Source organism: Aquila chrysaetos, chromosome 12, assembly GCF_900496995.4.
Source record: "Aquila chrysaetos chrysaetos chromosome 12, bAquChr1.4, whole genome shotgun sequence".
Classification (NCBI taxonomy): domain Eukaryota; kingdom Metazoa; phylum Chordata; class Aves; order Accipitriformes; family Accipitridae; genus Aquila; species Aquila chrysaetos.
Genome location: NC_044015.1, coordinates 25,889,757 through 25,909,633, shown reverse-complemented (window position 1 = coordinate 25,909,633; position 19,877 = coordinate 25,889,757). Strand labels below are relative to the sequence as shown.

Genomic DNA, 19,877 nt, shown 5'->3' with positions numbered 1-19,877 from the left:
GAGGAAGTGACAAAGTAGGAGGGTTTTTTTTGTGGGGTGAGGGAGGGAGATGGGTACATAGGGCAGTCCAGCCCAGTCCAGCGAAAGATTCAGCAGCAGCGATAAGGCTACTGAACATGCAGGACAAAATGTACAAGAATGTTGTCAAGTGGGATTGCAACAAAACTTGGTGTATTTCTTTGAGTGTCTCATTCTAAGTACAGGTGCAGCTCTACACACCCACACACACTGCATTTATTTCAGTGTGTGATCATATAAATACCTGCAGGTGCGACACTGAAGAGATACCCGTGCTGAGGCATGAATATGGAGTTCCACATCTGTATTTACTGCCTGGTTCACACAATGAACTAGTGCAGTCAGTGGGTTCTCTTTCCACCTCCCACATGCACTTTAGAACTAACACCAAAGGAAATTCTGTCCTGGTAACTACATTTAACAGGATGTCAAGGCATAGAACCAAAATACATGATGGGGAAGGAGTATGGAACAGCCATCATTACTTCACTGTTTTGCACATGTATATACAAAATCAGGAGGAAACTGATTTCAGATAACGATGGCCACATCAGTTTAGTGTATGGTAATAAACCCATGAAGTTGGAATTTAATGTGTCTTTTGGGGCACCTAAAACTTCAGTTTGCCTTCAGTGCAGTGGCTGGTTTCTCTCTTCTGGCACACACAGAGATGGCTCCTTGTCTGTAATACTGTCAGATAATCCATAATACACAGGGCGCAAATCATGGCTGCTGCAGAAACCATGGTTTTGAATTCACCGACTTGCATGCATGTAAAAGTCTTAGTCACAGCATAGCACTCATGTAGCTGGTTGCATTAAATAATAATCTGATTCTAACTACCTGGCTACAAATCCCCTCCTCCCAGTGTCAAAAATGTAAACCAGCTAAAGGATATAAACTGGGGACAACATGTAATTGCTGCCTGTAGAGACTCAACGTTGTGAAAGTTTCTTACTTTTTATGAGGCCTTTAGTGATAACTTTTGTTTTCCGAAGAGAAAAATAAACCTACTAAAGTTCCTTTGAACATTTCAGCAGGCTTTCATAGCATTAGCTGCGAAAGTAATGGTGTCACATTCCTAATAAGGATGTGTGGGAACTGTGTTTTAGGAGTCCCTGCTGCTTGCTTTGTGGAAACTATCTCAGATGCTTTGGGATTTTTTGGCAGTAACTTCTTGTTGCACCATGATTTCACAGGGATCTTCTCTGTTATCTTCTGTTCAGTATATTCCTTTGAAGATCTAGGGAGAAAATGTGGAACTCGAGCATTCAGTGAAACCCTCTTTGCATCTCCATCTAGCTAAAGACAGGGAATGAGTTCTCCTGTGACAGAAAATGTGGAAGAACCATGGTGCCCAAAATTAGCGAAAATTTTAGGTAGTGCTGTTAAGGCAAAGGAATAATGAGAATATGTTCAGTGGAGATTTCATAGGAAGCAAAGGAGGAAAGAAAGACACAAATTTTTGTTTCTGTTCTGAATGTCACTGCTTTGGCCAGAGGGACCACGGCTGCCATCCGTAGCTCATGATCGCTAATGTGCTCTGTGCAGTGCCACGGTGAAAAGGACCAGAAGCGGCTGGAGCAGTGGAAGAAATTAACACTGTGCTAACAAAGAGTTTCATCCAGGCAAATCTACCTCCCTCGGAATTAGCCTGGGTATCTCTCCATGACACATTTGTTTTAGAATCACAGCATGTTGCAATTATTAGGCTCTGGCAGGCCTCTAGGTAGGAACTGTGTCCAAGAGCCTTTATTTCATCTGCTCCAATTGAGAAGAGTGTGGCAGTTTCTTTTGGTTGAGACTTCGCTATAACGATCTGAGCTTTAGTCACTGTGAGGCTAGCCCAGTGCAAAGCATTCAGTTGGTGTTACAACCAGAGACAACTGAGCTGCAAAAGTGAGTGCAGACCGTGTCTACTTATTAAGTAAAGGGGCATGTGGAGAGCCCATTACTCAGTAATTGGTGCGAGCTGCCAGTTAGCATTCAGCAGGACTTGCAGCATTTGTATAGACCTTACAGTCCAGAATGGCCTGGGATTGTTCTTGCCTTATTTGCTGCCACTATAGTCAGCTGGTGGCTCTCTGCTTTGCAGAGCTACCAAAACCAGCTTTATCGGAGTGAAAGGCACCTGGAAGTACTGGATGTCCCAGAGGAATTCAGCCAGAGGGACGCGCAGGTCTGAGAGACTTTGCGGCTAAGGTTGTGTTCCAGTGACTGGTACTTTTGTGGGCTTGCAGGTTTCTTCCCGTGCCATGGGAGAGGAAAATGATGCGTGGAATTTGTGGTAGATGATACAAATGACTGCCCGATTGTGTAAAACCTTAAATAGGTCTTTAGAGATGAGACCCTCAAGTGTTGTGTGACTCTATGGATCACACAACAGCACTTAGGTACGGGGAGTCTGGAGAGACAAGTGGGAAGTCTTTGCAGAAAAGACTGCATCGACATTTAGACAAAAATATAGCTCTGCGAGGTACATGCCACTTGCAGCATTGACCTGGGTAAACCTTTTGTTCGCTTGGTACCGACTGCTGCTGTTATTCACACGGATGCAAAATCACAAGCAGGCGGCTCGGTAGGGTTTTAGGTGGGCGCACCCAGACCCCCAGGCCGGGCCTGCGGGGCTGCCCAGGGAGCAGGTCGGACTCGGCGCACGCAGGGTGGCAGAAAGGGGCTCTTTTCACGATTAGTCCCTGCAATATTTTATATTTTTAACAAATTTACAGCATAGAGCAGCACTAGCCTCAGGAGGTTGACAAGGCGGTTAAATGCATGCAGACAAGGTGCTCCCTCCAAGCAAGCAGGCAGGCTTTGTTAACACCTGTAAGGTTAAAAACCTGCCTTCACACTGTACTTGAGAAAGCAAATAACGCCGTGTAAAGCGGCAGCCGTAACACCACAGCCCCGGGGCCCACCCTGTAGCGGGACGGCGACAGCCACGTCCGCTGTCCCCAGCGACGGCGGCCCGAGGCCCCTGGGGCTCGGGCAGGGCCCCCCTCGCCCCCCCTCCCCGCCTCCCGGGCTCGAGCAGAGCCCATCGCCGCGGCCGGGCCCCCACCGCCGCGGCCGGGCCCCCACCGCCGCGGCCGGCCGGGCAGCGGCCCCGCCAGCCGGCGGCCCTGCGCCAGGCGGCGGCGGCGGCGGCGGCGGGCGCGGTTCGCCGCAGCGCCCGGCAGGTGGCGCCCTTGATCGCCGAGTGGCGGGCGGCGCGGGCGGGCGAGCGAGCGGGCCCGAGAAACACATCGTGTACCCCCCCCGCCCTTTAATTTAGGAAGTATTATAACTAAAGTGTTTTCAACTTATTATTATGCATGAGTAAAAATTCCATGAATGTGTAACATTTTCGCCTGTATTTCCCTCTTTTATAACATCATTTAAATTCCTCATTAATAATTTAGAAATGTTCTGGAATTTAATCACTTTTCTCATCACGACGGTATCTATCCGAGGGAGAGCTCTCCTCCCCTACCTGAAGGTGACATGGAGGAAGGGCCTGCCCGGCCAGGGGCAGGGGAAAGGGTGGGTGCCACCCTGCCCCAGCATCCTGCCCGGCTGCGGGGTATTTTGTTCAGTTATTAAATACCCCAAGCTTACCAAGCCTGAGGTTTGAGTAGGCCACCATTAATAAAAATTTTTAAATCTCTCTCTTTTTTTTTTTTTTTTTTTTGCATCTGAGTTTAATTATGGTGGTATTTGTTTGATAGCTTGTTACTGTAAATAAAAGAGATAAAAGCAGCCCTTCACTCGAGTAGCTCTAGAGCTGTGAAATATGTACCTAATTAAAACTATTGGTGTAAGAGGCTAATAAAGTACATGTGCCTACTAGATGTCTTATTCTAATGAATCTCGGCTAATTTGCTTTGAGTGATGAATTTCGGTGTTGGTAGTAAGGGCTGAATAATTATGAAATTTATCACGAGGTGCGGGGACTCAGGAAGGACCATGGGGGTCTGGGGAGGGAGAGGGGAGGGAGAGGGGAGGGAAGGGCCCCGTGGCCATGGCTGCACATGGGCATGGGTGCAGGAGGAGTGGAGGCGAGGCTCCAGCCCACGCGTGGGGGCTGCCAGGACCCAGCCAGAGACCCCCAGGGCAGCCAGGGAGCCCGCCGGGCCTGGCCGGGCTGGCAGACATGGGGGCCTGGGGCGGCCTGGAGGGCCCCGTGTGAGGCCTTTCTGTGCGGGCGTGGGTGTGGAGGTGAGTGCGCTCCTCCTGAGAGCGGGGGGCCAGGGACCGCCCCTCCCCACCCAGGTCCTCACCCCCTTCTTTCCCCCCCGTCTTCTCCTGGCACCGGTGAGCAGTGGGCCACGGCATGCGCTCCTTAGACTCCCAAACCGAGCGCAGATGGGTTGTCTAAAGCATTTCAGATGGAGTTTTGGTCCGCTGCCAGCATCTAATCAAAGTCTTAATTCTGGAGAATAAAAGGGCTGGGCTTTCCAAGCTTGCTCCGGCTGGTTTCTGCCAGGGATGTGGACGGCCAGCACTCCTGAAAACCTTTTTGGCCCGCCTGCTTCCCGCGCCACGGGCTGGGCCGCGGGGCTGCCTGCGGGACGGCGTAGCTCACGGCCCGCGCAGCCCGACTGTGCACGAGGGTTACCTGACCCAGCTAAAGGGGCCGGCTTTGTACGGGCCTGCGGATGGACACCCTCGAATCCATCCCGGTTTGACCTGCAGCGGAAGGAAGTCAGGCAAGTGAAAAAGCGTGCGTCGACAACCCCTGCCTGAGACCTGAGCTTTGCCCTTTGGAGCAGTACGGGCTTGTTGGGAGGAAGGGCGTATTCTGAGAGAGGCTGGATAATAATAAAGGGGCTGGTTAAGCAGAGAAAGAGCCCTCAGAGTAGCACATATTTTTATTGCTTTTTTTGCAGTAGAGAAAACATCCCAAGGCGAAATGTCTATTGTAGGCTTTCCTGTAGTCCCCCACAACGAGTATTTAAACACTCGCACGTGCGTACACCCTGCCAGCGTCCTCCATTTACCGGCACTGCGGGAGGGCCGGTGGGGCTGCGGCACCGGTGTGCCCCATCTTAACCTGGGGCCTGCGCGAATCCGCAGGGCCCCAACCTCGCGTTGCCTCACCCCACCTGAGGCACAAGGGTTGTACGTACAGCCGAGCTATCTGGGCTTTGCTGTCTGTCCCAGAGTCAGATCTGATGAGTTCAAATGACTCTCTCTGAAAGTGTGTGGTAGTTGCAGCTGTTGAAAGCACGCCGGCAATTTCTGACGTGCACATGAATTTGGAGTTTTTTTACAAGTGCTGCATCGGCAGTTTTTCTGCGGAATGAAATTTTCACTATTGCTAATATCAGCTGGAGAGACAGGTGGAACTTGTTATTTTCCTCACAAAACCTACCTTTTCACAGGGAAGAGATCGTTTTTCATGGCTGTACAATCTGTTAATGGGGTAGATTGAGAATAAGATTGGGGAGAACTAGACTGTTTCTGTCTTTGCCCCTGACTTACTGTTTGACCTTAGGGAAGTCTCTCAGTCATTCCATAAACCTGGTTTCTCTGTCTGTAAAAAAAGCAATAATAGCTATATCAAAAGAGACAGTCATCAATACCCAGAAGTGGCTTTAAAATTTCAGGTGGAAGTGTTAAGTATTGTCACAAAAAATGGCGTCTGTTGTGCTTTCTTGGAGACCTGTGAAAATCTGTTTTTTCCTGCTGAGGGAATTCTTTCCATGTTGCTCAATCAATGATCATTTTAATATATTTTTCTGCCTCTCAGTTACATCCAAATATTTGTGTCTGTGCAATTTTCATGGTCTCATATCTTGTCTCTTTCTGTATAAAATGTATGTTGTCAGCTTGAGGGGATGCTTTTTCTTTCAGCTTCTTTGTAATTACCAAAAATAGTTCTAACCTGTTAAAACATTTCTGAGTTGTCGACATGGCATGGTATGGTATTAAAACCTCGTTAGTCCACAGCTACCCTTCCTGTGCGTTGCGTTTGCCTTCTGATAACATTTCTAATAAGAAGCCAAACACCAGCAGAATGAAGGGGATAGTTGCACTGTTGGGTCCAGTGTGAGTTTACATAATGAAAATATGCAAAAATAAATGACACTCCTGTATAGCTAAGAGAGAAAGAAATATAATCAAATTGTTTCTGCTGGCTTTGCTTCAAGGGAGAAAATCTGTGCGTGTGTTTTCTGGACAAGTTTTATTTATACTATGATCTGGGACCTGACAGCAGGGATTCCTGCGCCTGTGTAAAGCTCTCTTGATTTCAGCATGATGCTACCAAGAGACCCCAGCATAGATGACTACCCCCTTTTAGAGGATAGTACACTAGGGCCCTCAGCAAGGCCTAGATTTGAGGTGCTCTGAACTAGAGTTATGGATAGAACAAGAGCTTAAGAGCTAAACTCAGTTACTGTAACAAAGCCTGAGGCTGCAAGGAAACTTTCCACCCAAAGTACCTTTCCTAAATGTTGATAGTAGATGACCCTCCCATCCCACAGGCTGGGGATGTGCTGACTTTTTACTCTCAGTGTAAATTGTTCTCACATTACAGGACTTCTGATTTTTTATTTTTTAATGAGCTTGAACTGATAAGCTAAGCTAAACACACTTCTAAAATAAATTTCAAGTTAAAGATGGTTACTAATTCTGTTGTTCAGAATCACAGGGATGTTTAATAGAATTTACTTTTTCCTTTGGCACCTAAGCAAAATCTGGCCTAGATTTAAATCCTCTGGTAGTAGATAGGGAGGAGTCTAACCAGAGGTGACCAGTAGTAGTGCTACCTGAACATGTCTTGCAATCTCTGCTTTTGTAGTGAATGATGAATTAATGTTTCAGCAGCATTTTGTTTTTCTATACCCTACCCCTATTCATTAGCTTTATTCTTCTTTTTCTGAGCTTTACTTCAACCTCCTCTGTGAAGCCAAAGACACCTGGCATTGGCAGTCAAGTTTTTGAGATTACCTCCTCAGGAACATCTGCCCGAAGAAGTCTGTTTTCACTATTTCGCACAATTGAAACAACAACTTGGGATTTGATGTGCTGTGGCCTGGACAAGTGTATGAAGAGAATTCGTTTAGACTAGTTCAGCAGAAGGGAGCTGTTTATGAATGGACTCAGATGCATGGAGGTCTGAGAATGATAAATGCAACGCTTCATCCCTCTGGGTCAATGGTCTTTGGGACAAGGCAAAAAGGAGACAGAAGTTGAGGAGACACTGCTGTTTTGGAGTCTGTATTTCAGGTCACAGTCTTGTCAGGTCAACAAAAGTCATGCAGTGTGAATGGTGCCAAAGTACACTTGATGGTTGTGCATGACTATTTATCCTCTGTCTTTTTACTATCAACTTCATTTTGCATTCTGACTCACTTGTCATTACACACCTTCTCTGAAGACCTACTAGACAAAACCCCCAAATGTGCTTTGTTTTATAGTACGCCAGGCAATGAGCCAAGACATAGGTCTGAGGAAGCTTTTGTGTCACCTTCTTCTTGGAGCTTTCTTCCAGATCATCTGTGTTGTACTGGATTCCCTCCTAACTGAGGGAAGGGGTGGAAAAGCCCTTTCCAGCTGAGCAGTGGTGACCCCAGACCTTGTCCTCAGACATGTTTTGGAGCTGCTGTCTGGGCCGTGGTGCTGCTGGCAGCAGCACATGCATTTCTTCAACTGATCATCAGTTGGAGGGTATGGATGGTGCTTGACCCCTGAGCTGAGGCTCACCCTTGTTCTAGACCCTGGTGCTAACTGGTGGGCCTGACTGCCTTTCCCTCCTCCCTTTAGCTTGTAGGTAGTTCTTTGGCATGTATCCAAACCTAATGCAGTATAGAGGGAAAGGTCTTCAGGTTCCCAGAGTGTATATACACATGTGGTCAAATTCCCAGCTCATTAAATTAGTATGTGCAGTGGAGACCAGCTACTGATTTATGTTTTCATCTATGCAAGGTAAATTGGATTGAAACTTCACACTGTTTAAAAAGGAGAGCTGAGATTCTTGCTTACATTTGAGTTCTAAATTAGCAGGCACATGACTAAGCTTCATGGACCTGAAAAAGCTGGGTCTGAGTTAATATGATGCCTATACCATTGATTTCACTGGAGCCTTTTGTATCAGAAACCACATGTACACAGCCTCACATTGTGAAGCAAGATTAATTTAGCTGTTGGCAAATTATGTGCTGTATAAGAATGTTCTGTGAATGACTTGGATTGCAAATTCTACTTCTTAATATTTGCAATGCAAAGTACCAGTAACATGAACAGGGCACTGCTGGTTTCAGCTGAACTTTGCAGAAATGTGAATGACAGGCACCCAAAATAAGGAGATAAATGCTGGAGAACTAAACAATATAAGGCCTACTGAGTCAGATATTAAAAGCCTCAATCTAAGTGATAACATAGAAGATAGATATAAAAGTAATTGCAAAGGTTTTAAAGCTGCAGTCCCTCTAAAAATGCAGAAGGGGTGACCTCTCTCTTACAAAAAGTTGATTTGTGATTATTCTCAGCTATAGTTACAGGAAGCGCCACAGAGGGGGCTGCCAAGAATATTACCATGTTTCAGTTTAAGATGCTATTTTAATGTTTCTAAAATGTATCCACTTCCAGAACCAAAATTCTTGTTCTCTCTCTTTGAATTGTTATAGCAATAGCTGAAGCAAAACAAACTTCCCATGATCTACCTACCTTGGAGAACAGAACCACTCTGGATAATAGAAGTAAATTAATGGTATGCAAGCTCAGTTTTTGATGTGCTGCCTAACTGTACCAATTCACTTGATGCAAGTCCCTAAAGGAACACAGGTATTAAGCTATTACCCTGAAGTGAAAGCCACTGTATATTGTCCTAGTGATCCCTTATGTGCAGTTGCTCTTCAACTTTGCTCACTTTTATGTTGGTAAAAAATTTGATTACTTCGCATTTGCAAATGCTGAGTATATGAAGCTTAAGTAGCATAGATTAGGGTTTTTTTTCTATTGGACCAGAGACAGTAAAATCATGAATCTCTTCTGTTATGGTTCCTGTTAGCTACTAACCAACCAGCAACTGTTACTTCTCCCAAGCACATAGATACACCTCTGCAGATATTATCCTTGCACCAGCAGCAAAGATATTAAAAGTGTTCCTTACTCACATCAGTGAGATGTAGAGGTGAACTTTTCTTGCACTCTCTATTGCTGATGATAACTTTTTCCTTGAGTCTTATTCAACCTTAAGAAATTTGCTTCCTTCCATATGTTGGATTGGTTCCAGTCTTACATGTTCACGTGTTCTCCTAGACCAAACAAATTTCCTCCCTAGTGCCTACCCACCATTTACTAGCTGAAAACTACACCACATTTTGCTGCTTGCCCCGGTCCCTCCCCACAGCTCTGCCATCAGGAGAAGCCAAGCAAGCATTCCCTAATGCACTACAAGTAAAGCCAGCCTGGTTAGCTCATATCCATGTTCATCACCAGGTGAAATGAATCTGGCTGACTTAGCTTAAACAGATTAGGAGGTAATGTGTGATCCCTTTTGCTAATGGAGCAGTATGTTGGGTACTCGGAAGGCAGCAACAAGCACTAAAGACAGTGCTGTCAACTCCCAGAAGAGCTTCTCTGCAGTCTCAGGTTTTCTCAGCACTCCTATCCTTGAACCCAGTCTTGCACTCCTCAACTTTCATGCTTTTTTCTACATACCTTGCCCTTATTTTTACCTTAGTGGCCACAGCTAAAGATATATTTTGACATTTTAAATGAGTCTTCTCTGTTCAGCTTGCTCTGCCTGTCTTTATTAGTTAAACTTGTGTCTTCATATTAGGTTCCTTCAGCTCATCTCTTCCAGTTTCAGCTCTTACTTCCCACTTGCCTTCAGTATACTTTGCCATTCTTGAATTGCACTGAACTCTTCCTCATTTCACATCCTCCCATACAATATTCAGACCTGCTATTTCTCTGCCTAATTTTACCATGGCTGATGTGAAAATCTTCTTTGCTACAGAACCAGCAGTGAGGATACAGACCTTTCTTCTTTGCCACATTCCTTCTCACTCTTACATAAAATCCCAGCTGAAAAAGAAGGGTATTCTCTTCTGTGATCATAACTTCACGTTCCTCTTTTTCCTGCTACCCTTCCCTTTGGGATACATTTTAATACGTCATCAACCATAGAAACTGCACTGTTTATGTTTGCAATTTTTCAATGTGCTTGGAGCTGGGGTTTTCCAGATGAACGGTGTATTAAGATTTAATCTGAACCGAGTCAGATAATATTGACCTGCAATGAAAAAGCTGTATGAATGAGATAGCAGCAGACAGCTTAAAGTGCTGAGTGCCAAGTGCTGACTGAAAAATGATACCCCAGAAGTTTGGTGGTGGTGAGCAGATGGGACATTTATGAATGGAAAAGCTTTCTGATTATTTAAATATTGTGATTTTTTTAAAAAAAATTCCTCCATTTTTTCAATGTTTGCCAGAATTTGCCTGCTCCTCTAGGGTGGTACAGCATAGAATCATTTAGGTTGGAAAAGACCTTCAAGATCATCGAGTCTGACCATCAACCATGCCCACTAAACCATGTCCTGAAGTGCTTTGTCTACGTGCTTTTTGAATACCTCCAGGGATGGTGACTCAACCACTTCCCTGGGCCACCTGTTCCAATACCTGACAACCCTTTCAGTAAAGAAATTTTTCCTAATATCCAACCTAAACCTCCCCTGCCGCAACTTGAGGCCATTTCCTCTCATCCTATCTCCATCCACCTGACAGAAGAGACCAGCACCCACAGCAGGGAGCTTCCAGGAGCTGCTTATCCCTCTATAAGCTACTACATCTCGATACCAACTTTAAGGCCTCTCAATTTTGCCACAAGAGACTTCCCCAAAATTAAAACAAGTAAGAACAGAACCCAAGACTTTGGATTCCTGATGTTCCTCTCTATGCCCATTTCAGCTATACTTCCCACTGTTTGGTGTTAGCAGTCATCAGGAAACCTGTATTTTGTTTCCAAAATGAGGGTCTCCTGAAACAAATCCCTAGGTATTACAGTATTGCCACAGCTTGCAAGCCGCTTTGTGTTAGGGCCACAAACAATGAGTTGGCCCTTGCTCAAAGTAGCTTTTAATCCAGGTCATGTATATGGAAGATAGGCAAGGGAAGCTGTTTCCGCATATATCTGAGTTGCCTGGGTTAAATGTGGTGAATTATTTCAGCAAATATGTTCCAAACCTTCCCCTTCGGTTTTTCACAAGTTCCAAATTTGGATGCTGCTCTAAATGAAAAGGAACAATTAAAATGCCTTTCTGAATGCATTTGAAATGAAATAAGTTACTGTAATTTCCCTGGGCAAGCCAGCTCTTTGGAGGGGGCAAAAGTTGCAAATGGAAAAACAAACAAACAAATGAGTAACTGTGGGAGGTGCTGCCAGAGAATCAGAAACAAGCGTGGAGAGAAGGGGGAGGGAAAGGCTCTTGTCTGCCCTGGGACAATTTGTAGAAAACAAAATGTGGGAGAGAGTTGAAATGAACGGGGGGGTGGAAATCCACTGTCTTTTTTTTTTTCTGTCTTTTTTTTTTTGAAAGCCAGATAATCAGGCTACAAGGACCCATGATGCTGCTATTAAAGAGGACTGACTTCAAGAACTTTGAGAAAGAAAATAGAAATTTCCATCTTTGTTGCTCAGGTTCTTCCTTTAGAGGGCTTCCTACAGCTACATGACTAGAAGGTGAGTCCCTTGGTCTCAACTGTAAAGGGGAAGAATGAATGAGGTTGCCAGATGCACCGAGTTAACAGTGAGCTGAGAAAAGCATGACTACCAGCTACCTTTCTGATTTCCAAATCCTGGACCAGTGAGAAATCAAAACATAGTTTAGGTCAGCCTACAGGTATAGAGTATGCTTCACCTCCCGTGAACTGGGGATGGGAAGCGAAGGAAAGAGTGCTGCAGAGCTCTGATTGTCTGCTCTCCAAAGACTTCCTGTTAAGGGGAATCCTCAGTTGTCCATTTAGGGCAGTATTATAGCTGCACTGAGCTGCTGAGGCATGCAAAGAAGCTGCAGATGGAGCTGAGAGTACAGCGTGATACTTCTCTTTTGAGCCACCCCGTTATAGCATTATCAAATGCCTGCTAGAGGTGGGAACTAAGACTGCTGGTAATGGCCAAAGGCAAAGCAGGGGGTCTGGTTTTAATAAAAAGGTAGTTTACAAACAGCATTTTTCTTATTATAATGATAAGATACGTGAAACAGTTACACTCCAGACCCTTATTTTTCAGTGCTATTTATTTTTTTCAGAACACTGACAGAAAAGCAAGCAAAAGGGGAGGGGGGGGAGGGAAAAAGAAAACTCCCTTCAGACAACAATCACCTTTTGAGTTAAATTCTCATGCTTGGTCTTAGCCCAGAGGGATTTGTCTTGAGTGAAGTTCGAAGAAAATCCTTTCAGCAGTTTCTGAGTTATTTAAATGTAACCATGGAGGTTTGGATTCAGATGCTTTTTTGCACTTGTATAACTCAAAAATAGCTTTGCTTTAAAACTTCTAAATTAACCCTCCTTAACTTTTCAACTTGTCACCTATCCTACTGTATGGCTTATAAAATTTTAAAGCTAATAGTATAACAAACTCAAATAATGATACTGCAGATGTTCAAATGAATCTTGGGAGGAATAAATTATAGGAGTTGCAGTAGGTTGTTACCGAAGAAAGAGCAGCTGCATGCCTTAAACCATGTGTTCTTATTGGTCTGAAATAGGCCCAATCTTTTCTACTATTAAAAAGCATAAGTGCACTTGGGTGTGGATTTTAATACTGAGTTACACATACGAAATTAAGCACGTAAGTCCTGTTCCTTTTGTTCCTCCTGATAGCAGTGCTTCAGACTTGTCAGAATATTCTCTTAAATTTTCCTGCTTTCTTTTTAACCCAATCCTGATCAACAGGACACTTAAATGTCTCCTAAATATTTATGGACTTCAAAGTCACTGAAATGCTCTGTGATTCTCTTACTGTTATTATTTTATTGCCAGAAGACTGAGGCAATGAGAGGCGAAGCGTCTTGGTCAGTCATGGTTTTTCCTTTTCCTTTTTCTTTGTCCAATCCTCCTGTTGCTTTCTTAGGTTTCTTCCTCTTTGTCTTCTTTCCAACATTTCTGACTCACTTACTAGTCCTGTTCTCACTGTCTCCTAGCTGTCTTTCAACCATCTTTCTCCATTTATTCTTCACTAACAATTGCACTGAAGAGGGCCTATGATAGAGACAAACGATTTTTACTTTGGCAGCAGCTTTTTACTTTTATCTTTTCCCTAAATATCTGGGATTGGTCCAGGCAGCTCTCCCCACTTTCATCCTACCTCTTCATATCCCTCGTGACCCTGAACTCTAGTCAGCAATCTGATGTCTGCCATGAGAGCACCTCCCATGATCCAGAGCCACGATCAGACTAAGGTGTTGTAACACTGTGAATTACTTTACCTACTTACCACGCTTGCTCTGCTGCTTTCTAGGAACTGGACACCCGTGCCAGGTTTTTCTCACAGAATAATGACAGATAGCACTGCCACCTTCTGTACGTCTCTCCTCCTTGCTCCTGTGCCCTTCTTCGCCTCCCAAGCTTTTGCGGTTCAGTCTCCTGGCTGGGGCAATTTAGCCAAGATACGGGAGACTTGTATTCAGCCTCTGCCTGAGGCAATTTGAACTTGAATCTTTTGCCCCCTGAATTAGCACCCTACCCAAGAGATTATCAACTGTTCGGTAAGGAGTGTGACCCGAGCCCTTTCTTCGAGTGGGAAAGCTTGTGCTTGACTTGTCAGCCTTGTAGTGGAGACACTCACCTGGGTGGGGAAACCACGTCTGCCAGGGCCCGCCCCAGTAAATACTTAATACAAAGTATGGAAGTATTCCCTGGAAGAGGGTAACAGAATCCAGGTTTCTTGCTCTCAGTAATGCTTTGAGAGCAAGCACACGTGGCAATCCAGTTAATACTTAATTATTCCATACAAACTGGAACAACTCCAACAGGATGGATTGGAGAGAGCCCCTGTTCCACAAGATCCTTTTAGACTGTGCTGTTCTCACTTGGTTGCTGTGGGTCGGCTCCCCTCATACCCCACAGCAGCAATAGCAGCTGCCTCAGTACCACTGACACATTATGGGACTAGGTAGTGAGGACATACGTGGAGGCTGGAGGGAAGGGAAGGAAAAGGTGCTCATGAACGTACCTTGTTAACCATGGCGACAAGTCTGTATCATAGCTGAAACAAGCACCTGCCACTGCTGCTTCAGTTACCATTCTGGACGGGAGTGACAATGAATATACGGCGGAAGGAAAAGAAGTCTGTTAAAAGACAGGGCAGCAGGCTGGGGCACTATAAGGGAAATTGCTTTTAAAGGTGGAAATACAACAAAAATAGACTAAAGAATCTTAAAAGACAAAATCAATGCCAAAGCAGAGGAAGCCAGAATGACTTCCAGAGCTCAGCTATAGGCAGTTGTCCCCCAACATAAGCCAGACAGTGTCAGTATGTGGGAGACATCCAGGAATTTTCTCTCCTACAAAAACATTAGGGACATTATATGTCTTAACTGTAATGGAAAATCTAGAGCTCTAGTGCTCAGTTCCAAAGGAGAACACTAACGATTGGAATCAATGTGGTACAGGGGGCTCTGTGTGTGTGTGTGTGTGTGTGGCTGCTCCCTTTTCTCCTAGGGATTCTATAGCTTCCTTCATTCTTCGCTTCTCTCATATTACAGAAAGAAGGTAATTTTTCCTGGCCATTTACTAAAGCTCATTAAAGACCGAAGAGAACAAACAATGCTACTCCTTAGAGACTACCATTCAAAGTCATTCTACAATTCTCTGTTCTAATACTTGAGACAAATTAATTATTCCTTAGTGAAAAGTGTATAATTCCTATTCTTCATTTTTGGGGTGGGGAGTGGGGAATAATAATAGGAAGTTTGTATTTGAGTCGAAAGCTGTCTGTGCTGAAGGGAAATGAGAAAAAATGTGTGTTCCAAGAAGAGTAAAGGCAATTATTCTAATAATTCTAGGGATATTAATGTCGTCTTAAAGTAGATTGCTTTCAAATAAACACCAAAGTTGAAGGGATAGGAAAGGCTGGTTTGTTTATTAATCATTCCAAAAGTGCATTTTTCTAAATGAACAAGTGCATGAGCAACTTCGCTGGCACATATTAAATTTAGTTAAACGGCAACTTGTAAATGCCTAAAAACTTCTGTAACCAGAGACTAATTTGTTTAACGTGTTGAAAATGTTATGTGGATGTGAAGAACTACATATTAAACTTCAAAGCAAAATGCTCCAGAGATTACACCATCTTAAAGACTGCACATTGGAAAGGCCTTTATACATTAAACATAAAGGATTTTTAATTCTCTTCTATTTTGAATACATGTCAATCTGTGTGACTCACGCTTAGGATTGTAAACTGTCATTTAAGGTGTGATGTCCAAGTTGAGGCCTGGACCATGATTTGCAAGGGGCTGGCTTTTCTCTTTCATCTCTATTAATTAATCCTGTCTCAGTTTGCCCAGCGTACACTTCTGTTGACATCACCTTTTCCATATACTTTAAAGAGTCCCCAGAGAGATCTACTGCAGAACAAAAACTGGACAGAGAATACATTTGGAAACCATTTTATTTCTCAATTACCAACCAAAACGTATGGAAAAGATTTACACTCTATCTGATTTACACAACAATTATACTTTGAAAGCTTAGAAATAAACGGCTTGATCCTTGAAATCATTAGTTACTATACCAAATGTAATTGGTGTAAACTAATGAGTTTACTGGATGGCTGACCCTTAATTACTGATTATAGTTAAACTCTAGCCAATCAAAAATGAGTTTACTTATAAAAGTACAGTATAGTATTAACAAGCATTACATTTCCAAGTAAGCAGCTTTATGATTAGTTGTAGCACACAACTCAAGCCTGTTCAGGGCTATCAAAAGCAGCTTTTTAATAATAGTGCACTATGCAACCATCACTCTCTTACCTCAGCATCTATCAGACAAACAGAAAGAAACCACATAATTAATCATCTCATGCAATAGAAATAAAGCATCTGGGCCAGATCCAGGTGGGATATACACAGCCGCCTTAGTCAAAAGAGCTGCAAGAGGCTGGGGATTCGCTTTAAGATAAGATAGCTGACATGGGGAATTCTGGCCCTCTGTGGGAGCAATATGCAGTATGGGAGTTAAATATTGATTTATTGTGTGCAGTCCTATGCAATATGGAGAAGCCTATCAACAAAATACGTTTAATAATTCCCTGAATTGAGGAGGATTCCTTGAGCAGATTCAGGATGTGGTGATAGGACATTTGGTTACCATACTGGCAAGCCTAAAAATTCAGAAGCCATGACTCCTCACTCTTTCTTAGATCAAACGAAGAATCATTTTTAAAATAAAATACTAAATGGGAAGAAATTATTTTTATTTGTTTCTGCTTGATCTTTAAGAAATAATGTTTTTACCTAACCAGGAAGACTCAAAATTCCTATTAAAAAAAGTTGAAAGCAGATTTGTATAAAGACCATGATTCCAGAGTTGGCCCTTTAAATAGATACACCAAATATTTTGATAAAATCATAGGACTTTGCAATACTTACAGCCACATCCTTAAAGGTACTTAGGTAAGTGACTCCAGTGTTTTAAAGATGTGGAAATTCTCCATCTCCTAGAACTTTCCTGTGAATTCTAAACTTCAGATAAGAGACTGATACTGGAAGGCACAAGTGTTAGAAGATCAAGTCTGATACACTGCTGCTATGGAGATGATCTAGTTGGAAGAGTATGTATTTGCTGGAGCTCTGTAGCCTGCGTGCTCTTCAGATGACCTGACGGACCTCACAGCTGCCAGGATTCATTCTGTCAGGACTACAGGTCTCTCCCATTTCTGCTTTTCTCTATGATGTCCTCTCTGGTGCTCACCTTTCATAAAGAGCTAGTCTCAGCAAAGGACCAACCTTATCTGATGGCTCTTTGGCACAAATTCTGTAACACTTGCCCGTTTATTTGTATAAAAATTTTCTTAAAACTCAGAAAATGAAGAATGAATTAGTTCTTAGAATGTCTGCACATGGGTTAAAGTGAAATTTATGCATTTACTGAACTCCTGTTTGTGAGATGTGTCTGGGGTCAAGAAAAGGTTAAAGTTGTTTACTGCCTTCAAGCTCTGGTCTTAGAAGTTAATTCAGAGCTGTGCTGTGAGCAGCTACAGAGAGTAAGTCCTTGGAACGGTGAATTGCTGGTTTGATGTCAAGGTCCTTGGGCCTTAATAATAAAATTAGTTTGTTTCTTAAGGAAATCCTAGCAGGGACTTTATGGTCATATAAAGTCATTATGCTGTTTTACAATATAACTTTAAAGATGCTTTGGAACGATCAGAGTTTGTGGGAAGGGATCATATTTTTTATTATTTGTGGGATATTCTTAAGCTGTCATACCTACAACACTGCCACTTGAAATAGCTGCTCTACAGTTCAAAAGAAAAGACAAAAGATCTGTTGAGGCCTAAGTCAGGCAACTGGGGCGTACCTCTCTGGAGACAGCTTGTTGAATTGAGTGGATCCCATGCACTTCCTGAGAATCAGCTCCAATTTTGTAGGAGCTGGATACTTGGGGTAATCAAGGTGTTTTACTGCAATTCCACAAGAGCAGATAGAGAGCCTAGGAAGCTTTATAGGCTCTGCTTTTCACAGTTCTCTGTTGCAGTGTTCAGGGGTGAGCAATTTTAAAAGCCATGGGAAATGAAGAAGGCATATTTTCCAAAACTTCAGGATCCTGTGAAGTCAAAGACAGAGGAAACACTAGTCAAAAACTTTCCACCCCCTGCACAGCAGTGCTGTTAAGTACAGTGCTGCCATTTCTGCTCTGCCAATGCTGAGGCAACACCCTCCAATGCAGAGGAAGGGAGGCAAGGAGCCATTGATTTGGGAGGAGGGGAACACGCTATGGACAGGTTCACCCTCCCCAGCCTGCCATCCCTGTGGCACAGAGGAAATGGGGGCTTCTGGATGGGCCGGTGGAACAAGCACTGTAGGGCCTCGCTTTCCTCCTTTTCTGTGAACTACGCCTAACTGCTTCAGTGAAAGAAAGCATCAAGCCCCATCTTGTTCATAGAAATACAACATATTTTAAAGCTGTAGTTAATGGATAAACTGTTTTCTGATTGGATGAACCACACAATAAATCTCTTCCTGAGCCAAGTGCAATGCAGCTTATTCAGTAACAGTGAAATGAGCCACTGTCACTTTGCTGCACTTGCATACATCAGGCAAAATGCTTCCATCTTCATCAGTCTTTTAGTGAAGTAGAAATAAAACAATTGTAACAGAATGGTGTCACTGGATCTGTAGCACCTGCTTTAAAAATAAATCTTTTAGTTTTGTCTTCACTATTACTTTCAATAAATGTCCTAGCATTGCCACAGCATTTATCTAGCAGCAGGAAACCATTATCCTATGACAACAATCTATTCCATTAACATTAGCTCTTAATTGTAAGATTGTTTATAAGACAGCAAAAGCTACTGAATCATAGTAGAATGATAAAAAGAGTTATGGTCATGGAGTGTAGTCGTTGCTCCAGTTCTGAAAAACAACTTAAGAAAAGTAGAGGGCTATATTTTTATATGAAAAATAATGTAATATTCTTACGCAAGAAAATGTTTTTAAATAATGGATTACATCAGCAAAGTAACTATTAAAGAGTTAATGTTAAAAACTGTTACTAAGAAACTCTTGCTTTGATAAATGGTATGACTAAAAAACTGAATAGAAAGCTTAGAAACTCTTCCTGAAAGCAAGTCTGTGCCGAGTCAAACAGAGAAATCATAATAACAGAAGCACATTTGTCTGGCGGAGTGAACAGAAGGAATGTTGCAGAATTGAGATATGAAGAACCTCAGTGCAGAATAGAAGGAGAACTGTCATTCTGACTGTTTGTCATTATTGTTTCATGTCCAGTTAAGTGAACTTAGAGTGACAGTAGTGTCATAACTACTGGCATCTATGTAAATTTCAAATCAAATACAATAGGGGCATTTCTGCCAGACACAAGTCACCAGGCTGCTCTTCCTCTTTATTTTTGTAACCCTCCATTTTCTCATACTGTGCTGCTAGCCCTTAAATTCAACAGACATCTTCAACAGGAGATCCCTGTAATGTGTGCATTTCAGTTCTCAGTCCTACCTTGTTTTCTCTCAGCTCTTTGAAACAATGGCTAATGCCAAATATCCATCGGAAACAGTCACGACAAACATCTAGATGTATTAGCTAAACCTATACCTTCCCATCGATGGTGTATCATACAACAAATTCCTCTGAAACTCTAGGTTGTGGGCTTCCCTGGAAGAGCTACAGAGAAAATGGCTTGAGCAAATGTTCCTCTGTTGGTTTACTAGAGCCCAAACCATACATCACAAGGGTCTTCTCTGTAGGTAGGTGCAAATAGGTGGAAAAGATCAGTCATGGACCTTTGTGTAAATTACAGCATCGTTCAGCGGTTATGGCAACTTCAAAAGGATATCAGACGTGCTCCTCCACGGCAATGAGTTACAGTAAATAACTCATTTCCTGGATACACTCATAACAGGCAGATATTCTAACGACACAGGATTTGCTACTGGACACACATGTTTGAAAAGAATTTCAATACAATTGTAAAAGTATTATGGTATGTGGACAACACCATCAAAAAATATTAAATGTGCTGTTTATTCACTTGGGCATAATACTGATTTCTTCTGCATATTTAAACTTATTTGGCTAATTAATTAAATAATACAGGCTAGAGTTAAGTTTTTGTTTTTCATTGTAACACATTATTCCAGAACCTTGTTTTTACTAAATTCTGCACAGGACTGTTTTCAGAAATCATAC

The 19,877-nt window shown here is 43.1% G+C and overlaps 2 long non-coding RNA genes across 4 annotated transcripts in view; both read left to right on the top strand.

Moving 5' to 3' along the window:
* LOC115349201 overlaps nt 1-3,105 on the top strand; it is a 39,579-nt gene extending 36,474 nt beyond the window's left edge. For all 3 annotated transcript variants that reach the window (XR_003926026.1, XR_003926025.1, XR_003926024.1), the window contains one exon: nt 2,114-3,105. This is a non-coding gene — a long non-coding RNA (uncharacterized LOC115349201). The remainder of the gene's footprint in view (nt 1-2,113) is intronic.
* Nucleotides 3,106-10,684: 7,579 nt separating this feature from the next.
* On the top strand, nt 10,685-17,167 carry LOC115349202. Its single transcript, XR_003926027.1, has 3 exons — nt 10,685-10,860; nt 11,547-11,689; nt 16,704-17,167. It is a non-coding gene; the product is annotated as an uncharacterized LOC115349202 (long non-coding RNA).
* The last annotated feature ends 2,710 nt before the right edge of the window (nt 17,168-19,877 follow it).